General features: G+C 40.3%; 1 protein-coding gene across 1 annotated transcript in view; it reads left to right on the forward strand.

Moving 5' to 3' along the window:
• The first annotated feature begins 6,606 nt into the window (after nucleotides 1-6,606).
• Nucleotides 6,607-13,379, forward strand: part of LOC134302927 (muscleblind-like protein 1) — an 80,515-nt gene continuing 73,742 nt past the window's right edge. The window contains exon 1 of the mRNA XM_062988187.1: nucleotides 6,607-6,684. The gene's annotated coding sequence lies outside the window, so the exon portion shown is untranslated. The remainder of the gene's footprint in view (nucleotides 6,685-13,379) is intronic.

A 13,379-nucleotide genomic window follows, 5' to 3' on the forward strand; every position in this document is an offset into this window, starting at 1 on the left:
TATTGGTTTTCAGTCATTTACTAAGTTTCTTTCTTGCCATCTGCATCTGCTCATGATTAAAATGTTCCTCCTGATACCTGCTGCACTTTACCAAGTTTCACTTCCTACCCGAGTCTGGCTGTACCATGTGCTGTACGGTGATCCATCACCTCGCCGTCTTTACTTTTAATTGAGAATTAATATAAGAGCTATATATATACATCGATCAGCCATAACATTAAAACCACCTCCTTGTTTCTACATTTACTGTCCATTTTATCAGCTCCACTTACCATATAGAAGCACTTTGTAGTTCTACAATTACTGACTGTAGTCCATCTGTTTCTCTACATATGTTTTTAACCTGCTTTCACCCTGTTCTTCAATGGTCAGGACCCCCACAGGACCACCACAGAGCAGGTATTATTTAGGTGGTGGATGATTCTCAGCACTGCAGTGACACTGACATGGTGGTGGTGTGTTAGTGTGTGTTGTGCTGGTATGAGTGGATCAGACACAGCAGCGCTGCTGGAGTTTTTAAACACCTCACTGTCACTGCTGGACTGAGAATAGTCCACCAACCAAAATTATCCAGCCAACAGCGCCCCGTGGGCAACGTCCTGTGACCACTGATGAAGGTCTAGAAGATGACCGACTCAAACAGCAGCAATAGATGAGCGATCGTCTCTGACTTTACATCTACAAGGTGGACCAACTAGGTAGGAGTGTCTAATAGAGTGGACAGTGAGTGGACACCAGCACAACACACACTAACATACCACCACCATGTCAGTGTCACTGCAGTGCTGAGAATCATCCACCACCCAAATAATACCTGCTCTGTGGTGGTCCTGACCATTGAAGAACAGGGTGAAAGGATAAGGAGAAACAGATTGACTACAGTCAGTAATTGTAGAACTACAAAGTGCTTCTATATGGTAAGTGGAGCTGATAAAATGGACAGTGAGTGTAGAAACAAGGAGGTGGTTTTAATGCTATGTTGGACGCTCCCTCGTTATTTAGGAGCATTTTAAGGGAATCTAAGAATTTAGACATGCCCTCTTCTCAGGAGTGTAGGATGATGCGTCTCTTTAGAGAGATCACTGGGTTTTTAGTCAGACCCTCAGTGTAGGATATTCAGCTGTGAATATTTTACTGTTACTATTAAATGCAGTTAATGGTGTTAGTGGTACAAAATCCAGTACATACAGTAACCACACTCTGTGTGTGTGTGTGTGTGTGTGTGTGTGTGTGTGTGTGTTTTAGGTGGGCGGTTGTAAATGTTTGACGTATTTTATTTATTCACTGTGATTTTGCTCGTCTGGAGCGTCTCATCCCAGCAGTAGTAGCGGGGCTCTGAAGTGTTAAATATTTTGACGATACTCTGGTGTTCAGGGTTGTGAACAGATCTGTTAAACAGTTCTGCTTTTTTTGGCATTTTCAGTCTTCTGACGCATTTAACAATTACGGCTGCAGGATTTTGCTCTCAATCCATTATATGAACCTTTATGATTGCTGTTTTGTCTTCTGGGCCCTTTAGATCTTAATATTTATCTTGAGTTTCATTTTTTCAACAAAAACTTTGGGTAACAAGAGTGTAACTAATCTGAAATACGTTCTTCATTATTTTTTGTGTTGTCTTTTGGATTTTCGTCAAGGAAAAATCCTTCAGCTGTTATAACTTTATTAAATGTTGATTTCTTTACTATTTTTTTCCCCTTGCACACAGACTGGCTGAAATATGCTGCATCCCAAACCACACACTATCCTATATCCTAATAACCTGTACTAATTAGTGCCCTACTGAACAAACCAACTCTTGTTTAGTGTTTTAGTGTTTATGTATGGCATGGTGTAGCAGCTGGTAAAGTTGGTGCCACATATCAGGATTGTTTTCTGGGATCTGTGTTTAGTCACAGTCTATGAGGAGTTTTGCATGTTTTCTTTGTCTTTGTGTGAGTTACCTGAAGCCACTCGAGGGCAGGGTTCCGCTACCTTTATAACCTGTTCCAGTCTGACAGCATAGAAAACCCCATGTGACCTTCAGCTGTTGTAGATCAGGGGTTTTCAAACGCTTTTCAAGTGACCCACGTTTTATCCATGATTTTTACCGCGATCCAAGCAACACAAACAATTTATCAAACAGACAAAGAAATATACTTCATTAATAAAATATAAAAATGGTGGTAATCTGGTCCTACTGTAGTTTACAAGATGTAACGTGAAGCCTCCACATGGGGGTGTTTGTGGACAAGTTTATTTTATGTTTATGTGCCTGTTAAAATGTGTTATTCGATCATTATTATTTTTGTCTGCAACCAATTTTTTTGGGGGGTCGCGACCCACTTTTTTCTATTTATGGGTATCCAGATTGCATTGGAGGAGGGTATATTCATCTGCCCCACACCCCCTCCGACGCGTGCACAGTCCCTCGACCTCTTTTTTTCGCCCGTGCGTAAGTGGATTCGTACACGAGGTTCCTCCACTTCACTTCCACAGGCACCTCGGGCCGCTAACCAGGGTCCTTGCACAGCATTTGAAGACCCCACCTGGCCTTTTCCCACCCAGCAGACTTGATAACCAATTTTGTCTGCTGCAGGCACTGCCAATTGTGCCCACTAGATGGCGCCCAGCCGACTGGTAGCTGAGATGAAATTGGAACCGGAACGTTCAGGATTATCCTACTGTGCCACCTGGGTGTCAGACCATCCACCTTTGACTGTTTGCTCACCAACATTGTACCAATGTTCTATGTCTCATCAACAAGGCGCTTCTGCCTGGAAACTGCTGCACACTGGATGTTTTTTGTTTGACTTTTTAAACTCTAGAGATGTTTTGCATGAAAATCCATTCATTTCTGCAGTTGTTGAGCAACCAGACTACACTTGTTTCTCCGTTCTGATTTTTTTTTTACATGAAGCCCTTGACTCGGGTCTGTAGGGTTTTATACGACGCTCTGCTGCTGCGTGGCTGGTGAGAGTCTAGTCTGCATTAAAGAACGCAGCACTGTTTGTACTGGCAATACTCAAACCTTGTACAAAAAGACGATGAGCCTTTAAAGGAAGGCAGAGAGACAGAGATGTAATAAAACACAGCACTGAATGCAGGATTTGCTAGAACCAACTTTTACGATAGAAAACCAAAACTGGCTGATTCATGGCAGAAGAATTGCTTTGGATTGTTTTATTGCTTCACTCATTCTGGAGCTGTGAGCCACTTTACCCAACCGCTGATGTTAGGCAACGAGCCCGAAAGTGGCAGGCAGGCCAACACAGAGCGTCGATACTTTCTGGATGGACTGTATCTGATTTTACTAAATGATCTGGTGAGTTTAATCCTACACTTAAATCCAATTCGAGCCAGTTTGGAGACCCAGTAATAGTACGGACAAGTGAGACATATTGTTTTATTTCGGTGCAGTGGGGCTAGAGTGAGTGTTGACCTTCAGAACTGGGTTTATTTTTAAGGCAGCATGATGGTTTAAAAAAAATACTGGCTTTTCAAGCTGGGTTGAAGGTTTTTAAATGGACGGTCACTTCTTCCTCTGGGTATTGTTTTTAGTTTCTGTAACCTTCTAAAAGAAGGCTGGCTGGAGTCTGTGGTGGACTGTAATGGACTGCTGCCCCACTTGAGCGCCTTAAATGACCATAAACTTTCTCATTTCTCCAACGTTACATAAAGAATTGGTCAGTTGTTGCCGCTCAGGTGGCGCAGCGGTAAAAACACACGCTGGAACCAGAGCTGGGATCTCGAATACATCGTATCAAATCTCAGCTCTGCCTGCCGTCTAAGGCTGAGCGGCCACATGAACAACGATTGGCCTGTTGTTCAGATATGGGCGGGACTAAGCCGGATGCGGTCTCTCTCTCTCTCTCATGACTGGTGCAATTACGACCTCTGCTGGCTGATTGATGGCGCCTGCACAGAGATGAGAAAAGAGTGCTCTCAGGGTGTGTGTCTCCGTACACAATGCTGAACTGCACTGCACTCGTCAAAGTGCGGGTGATAAAAAGCGTACTGCCGCTGCCCACATGTCGGAGGGGGCGTGGGTTAGCTTCGTTCGAGGAAGCATGACGCAATCGGGCAATTGGACGCGCTAAAAAGGGAGAAAATGCATACATTTATGAAGAAACTAAAGCAGAGACTGAATCTCCATTTCCTTTGATAAAGTGATGCTCCACACCTGTATATAAAAATACTAACAAAAGTAAATTAAATTAAATTAAATATCTGAGGGAATAACTGTTACAATAATACCTAAGATCCTGCATACATATCTCATCTTCATTTTAACAGTTAATCATCTTTTATTCCACGTTCCTGCGCTTCTGCCCGAGGCCGTCCGTCCTCTCCGCAGCGTAGCTCCACGCCGGCCCTCTAGAGGGTCGTGCATTAAATATAAACGCACCTCCTTTGTCTTTTTAAAAATATTTAATTTAATAAAATATCAAGTGAAAATTACTTGAGGGAAAACTGTGTTTAAAAAGTGTCAAGTAATATTCCACGTGTCCACGGTGAGGTTCAGTTTACATGTGACAGTCATGCAACACAATCAGAAAGTATCGTGGACTTTGTGACTGGATTTAGGATCTAATAATAATAATCTAGGGTACATCGGAATACGACGATCTTAATTTGTCATATACAGCGGTACCTTGAAACTTAACTTCAGTTGGTTGTGGGAGTGGCGTTGAGTTTAAAAGACGTTGAGTTTTAAGATAGCCTTGTGACAGTGTGAACGTTGTGAAGTTCATGAAGGAGAAGAAAGTGAGGGGGAGGACGGACAGTGTGGGAGGACGGACAGGTCAGGATGGACAGTATGATCGATCAGCGTCCCCACTGGACCGAATGATTGACAGGAGCTTCAGGAGGTTGTAGGTGATGCAGAGTATCTGGGCACATTGCAGCAGGTACATACACAACCTCTCCATACCCTACACACACACACACACAAACACACACACCACCTCTCTACACCCTATGTGCATATACACACATAAATTCACACACATACACAATCTCTCCATACCCTACACACACACACACACACACACACCACCTCTCTACACCCTACACACACATATACACATATACACACACACATACACCATCACTCCATACCCTACACACACACACACACACACACACACCACCTCTCTACACCCTACACACACATATACACATATACACCACCTTTCTACACCCTACACACACATATACACATATACATACACATATGCACCTCCTCTCCATACCCTACACACACATACACAATCTCTCCATACCCTACACACACACACACACACACATACACCACCTCTCTACACCGTACACACACATATACACATATACACACACACATACACCATCACTCCATACCCTACACACACACACACACACACACACACACCACCTCTCTACACCCTACACACACATATACACATATACACCACCTCTCTACACCCTACACACACATATACACATATACATACACATATGCACCTCCTCTCCATACCCTACACACACATACACAATCTCTCCATACCCTACACACACACACACACATACACCACCTCTCTACACCGTACACACACATATACACATATACACACACACATACACAATCTCTCCATACCCTACACACACACACACGCACATATACACACACACATACACCACCTCTCTACACCCTACACACACACCCTACAAAATCACCTATACAGTCTAACAATTGAATTGAATTTATACATCTAGGTGAACATGAAACTACAGGTGTGTGTGTGTGTGTGTGTGTGTGTGTGTGTGTGTGGCATTAGTGCTGGTAAGAGCCGATTCCTGAAATACAACCCAAGGTCTGCGCTAAGTGGTGCAAAGTGTGTACATGTGTGTGTGTGTGTTCTGATGACATCAGTAATGCTGCCACACTTCATATTGAGGCAGCGTATAATGTCAATAATGATATACGATTCGGTAGAGTATAAAATAATAGAATCATTTAATAATACTATAAGTTTCCTTATGTTGAACTCTGCAGGTGACACAGTGGCATTGTGGGTAACACTGTCGCCTCACAACCTTGTGTTTCGTTTCATATTTCTGTTCATTTCAGTTTGTGACGTGGTTTTTACAACCGTGAATCAGGTAGGGCTTTATAAATTAGGTATAATGCCCTGACGTAGAAACACAGAGACCCTGTTACAGGCTGAGACAGATGCTAGCGCTCTGATTAGCGCAGGGTTAAGACTGTTAACATAAGCGGCCGAGTGCTGACACGGTGGCCTGAATACGCTTCCCTCCCGTACGTTCTCTTTACGTTATCTAATCGCAGAGGGCGGAGGGCGCGCGCCACTTCCTTTCACTGCTCCACGACGTGCGCTTCCTCTGGAAAAAGCAACAGGTCTGGACTCGTGTGCTCGGCGTACACACACTAAATCATGGATGGATGTTAAGAGAGAGGTGTTGCTATAGTAACCCGAGCAGCATCGTGGCAGTAGTGTGGATGCTAATTCTAGTGAGAGAGAGAGAGAGGAGTAACCGCTCGTCCCTCTGTACCACACAGCGTGCCTGCTTACACCCTCGCTGTGGATTTTAGTAGCTGTGTGTAGTTCTGCGCTTCATTATCACCTGAGTGAGCATCAGAAAAGTGAGAGAGGAAGAGACAGTGATAGATGAATTAGAAATAAAGCGAGTCTGACTACAGATCAGGTAAGAAACACTTTAACGTTTTTCTTTACATGAGCTGTTTGTGTTTCTGTATTTAGATAACTGACCTTGTGTGGGTCCATGTAAAGCAGATGTAAAACCACCTCACATAGCTGATGTTGGGAAGACTGTTTGTTATATTCAACACTGTAAATGACTGGAGCAGTGTTCTTAAATAAATAAATAAATATACATTTTAATTACAAGCCTGTTAACACTGTTAAAAACTACATTACATTTAAAGTAATGCTTGATAAACATCAAACACATTTTATTATTACCTACGACTACTTACTTTATTATTATTATTGCCTATTATTATCCTTATATTACATATTGTTACTAATTTATTATTACCTATTATTAATTATATGGCACCTATATGTTACCCATTACTACTACTTATTATTATTATTATTATTATTATTATTATTTATTACTACATTACTACCTATATATTGCCTATATCATTACTTACTTAATTATTATTATTACCTATTACTACTTACTTATTGTATAACCTGTTGTTACCTATATATTACCTACTACTACTTACTTATTATTATCATCTATCACTATGTTTTACCTATTACTACTTATTATTATTATAACCTATTATTACCTATATATTACCTATTACTTCTTATCATTATAACCTGCTATTATCTATATATTACCCATATAACTACTTACTTATTGTTATAGCCTGATATTACCTATATATGATCTATTACTACCTACTTATTATTATAACCTATTATTACCTATATATCACCGTCTACTACTTATTTATTATTATCACCTATATATTACCTATAACTACTTATTATTATTATTATTACCTACTATTACCTATATGTTACATCTTACTACTTACTTATTGTTATAACCTGTTAATACCTATATATTACCTATTACTATATACTTATTATTATTATTACTGTTGTTACAACAGCCTAGTCAACCCTCGCAGTCTTGAATCGTCATTGTTCCAATGTTGGCAGTGAAACACTTTTAATACAGCCCTTATAATGATGGGTTAATGTTTTAAGTGTTAAAACCCACCATATGAATTCATCATTATTTTAAAATGTGCTGAAGTGGCAGCATCAGAAGTGCCCAAAAAAACTAAATGGATTGTCCAGGAATCACAGTGACCACTAAATAAACCAGTTGGAGTCTTTTCTTTTTACCTGATTGTTGAGGTAATAATAATGAGGCTATTTGTTATTATTTCCCTAAAAGTGTTTCTAATTCTAATTATTATAGATTTTAGCTTCAGTCTGAGGATTGTCTACGCCAGTCTTGTGTTTTAGTTTTAGATAAGTGCTTATTTGTTATTTTTGAAGAATCAAATGTAACAGTGTTTGTTGTTATTGTCCTGAATGTGGGTTAGGAAAAGCGAATATCACAATGATAGTTGTTGAACAGGTGGTGGTTGAGGCTGAGGGAGTTAAGGGCCTTGCTCAAGGGTCCAACAGTGGTGGCATGACAGGATTTAAACCCACAACCGTTGCTAACCCACAGCTCTATCCACTAGACTACCACTGTATATAAATTATGCTCAGAAACAAGCAAACAACAGCAGGACAGAGATGTATGGTTTAGGTGTTGGTGTTTTGGTTTGCTTTCCACTGTAGACCCTTTAATCGTGTTCTGGATGTTTCCGAGTTTCTTGTTAATGTTCAGATTTCTGTTCCGCCGCGGAATCTTTCTGTTCTCTCCCTCTTTTCATCGGTGGATCTCTCCGTAGTTTAGCTTCTGCGTAATGTGTGCTGTCATCTTGTGCAAACACTCTTTAAATCATGGTATTTGAGCGTGCTGTAGAGCTCCTTCTGTTTCTGACTTACAGCTTCCACCGCTAACCAGCGTCTTCTGAGCATCACGTGCTGGCTCCTGCGGCGTGCTCAGAGGGGAATTAGTTCTAAGTTGCCATCTGTTGAATTGGATTCAGACACCAGTAGCGAGAAGCAGTTGGGAGTTGTGGGAGGACCAGAGGGAGCATGTTCTCGTAATCGGTTTATATAAAGATTTATGGGAACAACAAGAGAAAGATAGTTTGTTGTAAGAAAAGATAAGAACTATGCATCATTACCCAACCTTAAGGGATCCTGGGTTCGATTCCAAGGTGGAGCTTTCCGGGTCCTTTCCGTGTGGAGTTTGCATGTTCTCCCCCTGTCTGCGTGGGTTTGTACTGAGTCATTTCCTTTTCAACATTTTACCCGATTTCATTTTGCCTTTAATTTCATTTGGGATCAATAAAGTGTCCATCCATCCATTCATCATCCATCCATCCATCCATCATCCATCCATTATCCATCCATCTATCCATCATCCATCCATTCATCATCCATCCATCATCCATCCATCATCCATCCATCATCCATCCATCCATCCATCCATTATCCATCCATCTATCCATCATCCATCCATTCATCATCCATCCATCCATCCATCCATTCATCATCCATTATCCATCCATCATCCATCCATTATCCATCCATCCATCCATCCATCATCCATCCATTATCCATCCATCCATCATCCATCCATCCATCCATCTATCATCCATCCATTATCCATCCATCCATCCATCATCCATCCATTATCCATCCATCCATCCATCATCCATCCATCCATCCATTATCCATCCATCCATCATCCATCCATCCATCCATTATCCATCCATCCATTATCCATCCATCCATCCATCTATCATCCATCCATTATCCATCCATCCATCCATTATCCATCCATTATCCATCCATTATCCATCCATCCATCATCCATCCATCCATCCATCATCCATCCATCCATCCATCCATCATCCATCCATCCATCCATTATCCATCCATCCATCATCCATCCATCCATTATCCATCCATCCATCCATCATCCATCCATCCATCCATTATCCATCCATCCATCATCCATCCATCCATTATCCATCCATCCATCCATCCATCATCCATCCATCCATCCCTTATCCATCCATCCATCCATCCATCCACCCATGGACATAGACATGATTGAATGAGACATGATTGGATGATTGGCTAATGTTTGGGGAAAGGGAGTGGAATGGCCAAAGCAGTCCATTGTGGGGTGCACTTGTTAGTGCGCTCTCAGTGCTGGTCACAAGTCGAATTCTGTCTCTTAATAATAAATGTGTCTCTATTATACAAAAGTCGAGTACTTCCCGGATAATGTTTCCATTAAAACTCATTAACAACCTTATTTATTGGACGGTTGAGTATTTCCGAATACATTCCATTTTATATCTCGAACCGAGGTGTGATGAGATGAAACAAGGTTCTGAGAGGATATCAGAGACCAGCCGAGGATTTTGCTTCCGCTTTAATCTGAGAGTTTCATACGTGATAATGGAAGCAGACGGGGGGCACTGGGTATGACAGGGGCGATGCTTCTTGGCAGTAGTGCTTTAGCACTTCGGCAGCTGATCTCATGCATCCCATAATGCATCACGCAGTGCCCTGGCCTGGGTTCACCCTCCGCAGTGAGAATTCACAGCCAGGCTGCGGATATTCGCAGGACCTTGATAGTTCGCTGTTATTCAGAGCAGAGCCGGGGTGAGATGAAGGGTGAGTGGGTTTATTTTTGAGGACGGGATTCATATGAGGGGCGTGGCGGTGTGTCGGTGTGGTGATATAATGCAGTAATGTAACTAATCCTCTATCTGGGAAACAATAGACAGTCTCTTCATTTAAGCTAAATTGTTTAATAAGCTTATTTATATTGTTTATAATTTAGGTACACTGATCAGCCATAACATTAAAACCACCTCCTTGTTTCTACACTCACTGTTCATTTTATCAGCTCCACTTACCATATAGAAGCACTTTGTAGTTCTACAATTACTGACTGTAGAGATCATTCTCAGCACTGCATTGACACTGACATGGTGGTGGTGTGTTAGTGTGTGTTGTGCTGGTATGAGTGGATTAGACACAGCAGCACTGCTGGAGTTTTTAAACACCCCACTGTCACTGCTGGACTGAGAATAGTCCACCAACCAAAATTATCCAGCCAACAGCGCCCCGTGGGCAGCGTCCTGTGACCACTGATGAAGGTCTAGAAGATGACCGACTCAAACAGCAGCAATAGATGAGCGCTCGTCTCTGACTTTACATCTACAATGTGGACCAACTAGGTAGGAGTGTCTAATAGAGTGGACAGTGAGTGGACACGGTATTTAAAAACTCCAGCAGCACTGCTGTGTCTGATCCACTCATACCAGCACAACACACACTAACACACCACCACCATGTCAGTGTCACTGCAGTGCTGAGAATCATCCACCACCCAAATAATACCTGCTCTGTGGTGGTCCTGTGGGGGTCCTGACCATTGAAGAACAGGGTGAAAGGGGGCTAACAAAGCATGTAGAGAAACAGATGGACTACAGTCAGTAATTGTAGAACTACAAAGTGCTCCTATATGGTAAGTGGAGCTGATAAAATGGACAGTGAGTGTAGAAACAAGGAGGTGGTTTTAATGTTATGGCTGATGAGTGTAGATTGATTTTGGGGGTTCATTGGGAGGTAGCGTGCTCTTATGGCTTGTTAGGATTGATAGATTGCTCTCTCCCAGCTGTTTGTTTACCTGTGTGTGTGTGTGTGTTTATATGAGTGGGTGTTTTTAAAAAGGATATGATGCACCGGTCGAGTCAGCAGGGACCTGAACTGCGCTCGACTTCCCTCAGAATTGGGAAGTTAGATCCCAGGATTGCGTCATCTCTACGACCCTCTGTTGGTTTGAAGTACAAAGTGTGAAGAGACGGACGCCTCCAGGAGAGCTCCACTTCTGTTTGGTCTGTTTGAGCGACGGAAGCTCATGAATAGATTCAGAGTCCACATGCTGGAGACGTAACTCAGTACTGAACTCGGGTGCAACAAATCTACAGTTTATTCAGGATAAATTCAGCTCAAACGTCCCTTAAAGATTTGGTTTATTTAATTAAGAAAAATGAAGTTATTTGGAACATGAAGAAAGGTGCTCTTTAAAGTGAAGCTTCTAAAACCCAGTGTTGTTGTTTACACCTCTAATGATGAACAATTATACCTAATTATACAATTATTTATTAAAAAAGCTCCATCTATTGACAAATAATAATGTTGCACAACCATATTTCTTCACTAAGCTCTTAAAAAACATCACTGCCAACAACGTTCCATTAAGGAAGATATACGAGTACTGACCGGATCTTCTCTTTACTCTTCCTCCAGCTCGGACACACAAATGTTTGCAGTAAAAGCTGAAATATGCTTTTTGAAATCCGTATCTGAGTTTTTTCCACTCGCTGCTGTATTTTATGTGTGTGACGCACATCTGTTCCATGCTCTTTGGGTCGTCGTGCCTGTAAATATGTTTTGTTCAGGCTTCTGGTCCTTCAAAATCATTAAAACTCTCTGACTTTTCCTTACGATTTAGTACAAATAAACAAAATAAATACAGTTAAGAGAGAATAACCGTTATCATAATCATAACAAAACATTATTGATTATATTAACAAAGACATAAAATAATAATAATAGTAATAATAATAAAGACATTAAAAATAATAATAACAATAATAATAATAATAATAAAAACATTAAAATAATAGTAATAATAATAATAACAAAGACATAGTAATAATAATAATATGAATAATAATAAAGACATTAAAAATAATAATAATAAAGACAATAATAATAATAACAATAATAAGAATAATAATAAAAAACATTGTTAATAGTAATGGACATAAAAAAAATAATAATAACAACAAAGACATTAAAAATAAAAATAGTATTAATAATAATAACAAAAACAACAGTAATAATCATAATATTAATAAAAGTAGTAGCAACATTAACAATAATAAAAATAGAAATAACAAAAACATTATTATTAGTAATAATCATAATAATAAAACAAGACAATAAATTTAAATAATAATAATTATAATATTTTGTAATAAATAAATATATATTTCATAAAATAATAAATACACAAACAATAACAAATAATAACAATGACAAAAATATTAACAACACCAAAACAACAACGATAATAAATGTAATAATAAAAACATTAAAAAAAACAGTAAAATAATAATAAAAATCACCAGTATTGATATTATTGTTTTGTAGTTTGTGTGGATAAACTATTAAACAAGCAGTGTTTAGTATCTCCAGTTATCCTGACTACACGTCTTTGGACTGTTGGAGGAAACCGGAGCGCCCGGAGGAAACCCACACAGACACAGGGAGAACATGCACATAACTCCATATAATAAGGACCTTGGCTGCCCGGCTCGTCCCACTCTTCCACCGTGTCGCCTCTGGACAGTCTTACACACTTTTAAAAGCTGGAGGACTGAAGGAAACGTTTGTGTGTCCATGACTGTATGTTATATAATAGATTATATAATCTTAACGTGATTGAAATAATGAAAAACAGAGAGAGAGAGAATTCTGATACTGATGCAACTCAGACTCAAGCTCGTCCTGCTGTCCTTACTTTACCAGAATCAAACTCCAGCGTGAGAGAAAACAAGAGTAAAATCCTGGTACTGACCTGATGGGGGAGGTAAAGGTCATTTCCATGGTAACTGTGTCAGGTCAGCATCTCAGTACTGGAGCTTCTGATGTAACAACTGAATCCAACAAGTAGTTTAACACACACACACACTC

The sequence above is a fragment of the Trichomycterus rosablanca genome, chromosome 25 (assembly GCF_030014385.1).
Source record: "Trichomycterus rosablanca isolate fTriRos1 chromosome 25, fTriRos1.hap1, whole genome shotgun sequence".
NCBI classification, from domain to species: domain Eukaryota; kingdom Metazoa; phylum Chordata; class Actinopteri; order Siluriformes; family Trichomycteridae; genus Trichomycterus; species Trichomycterus rosablanca.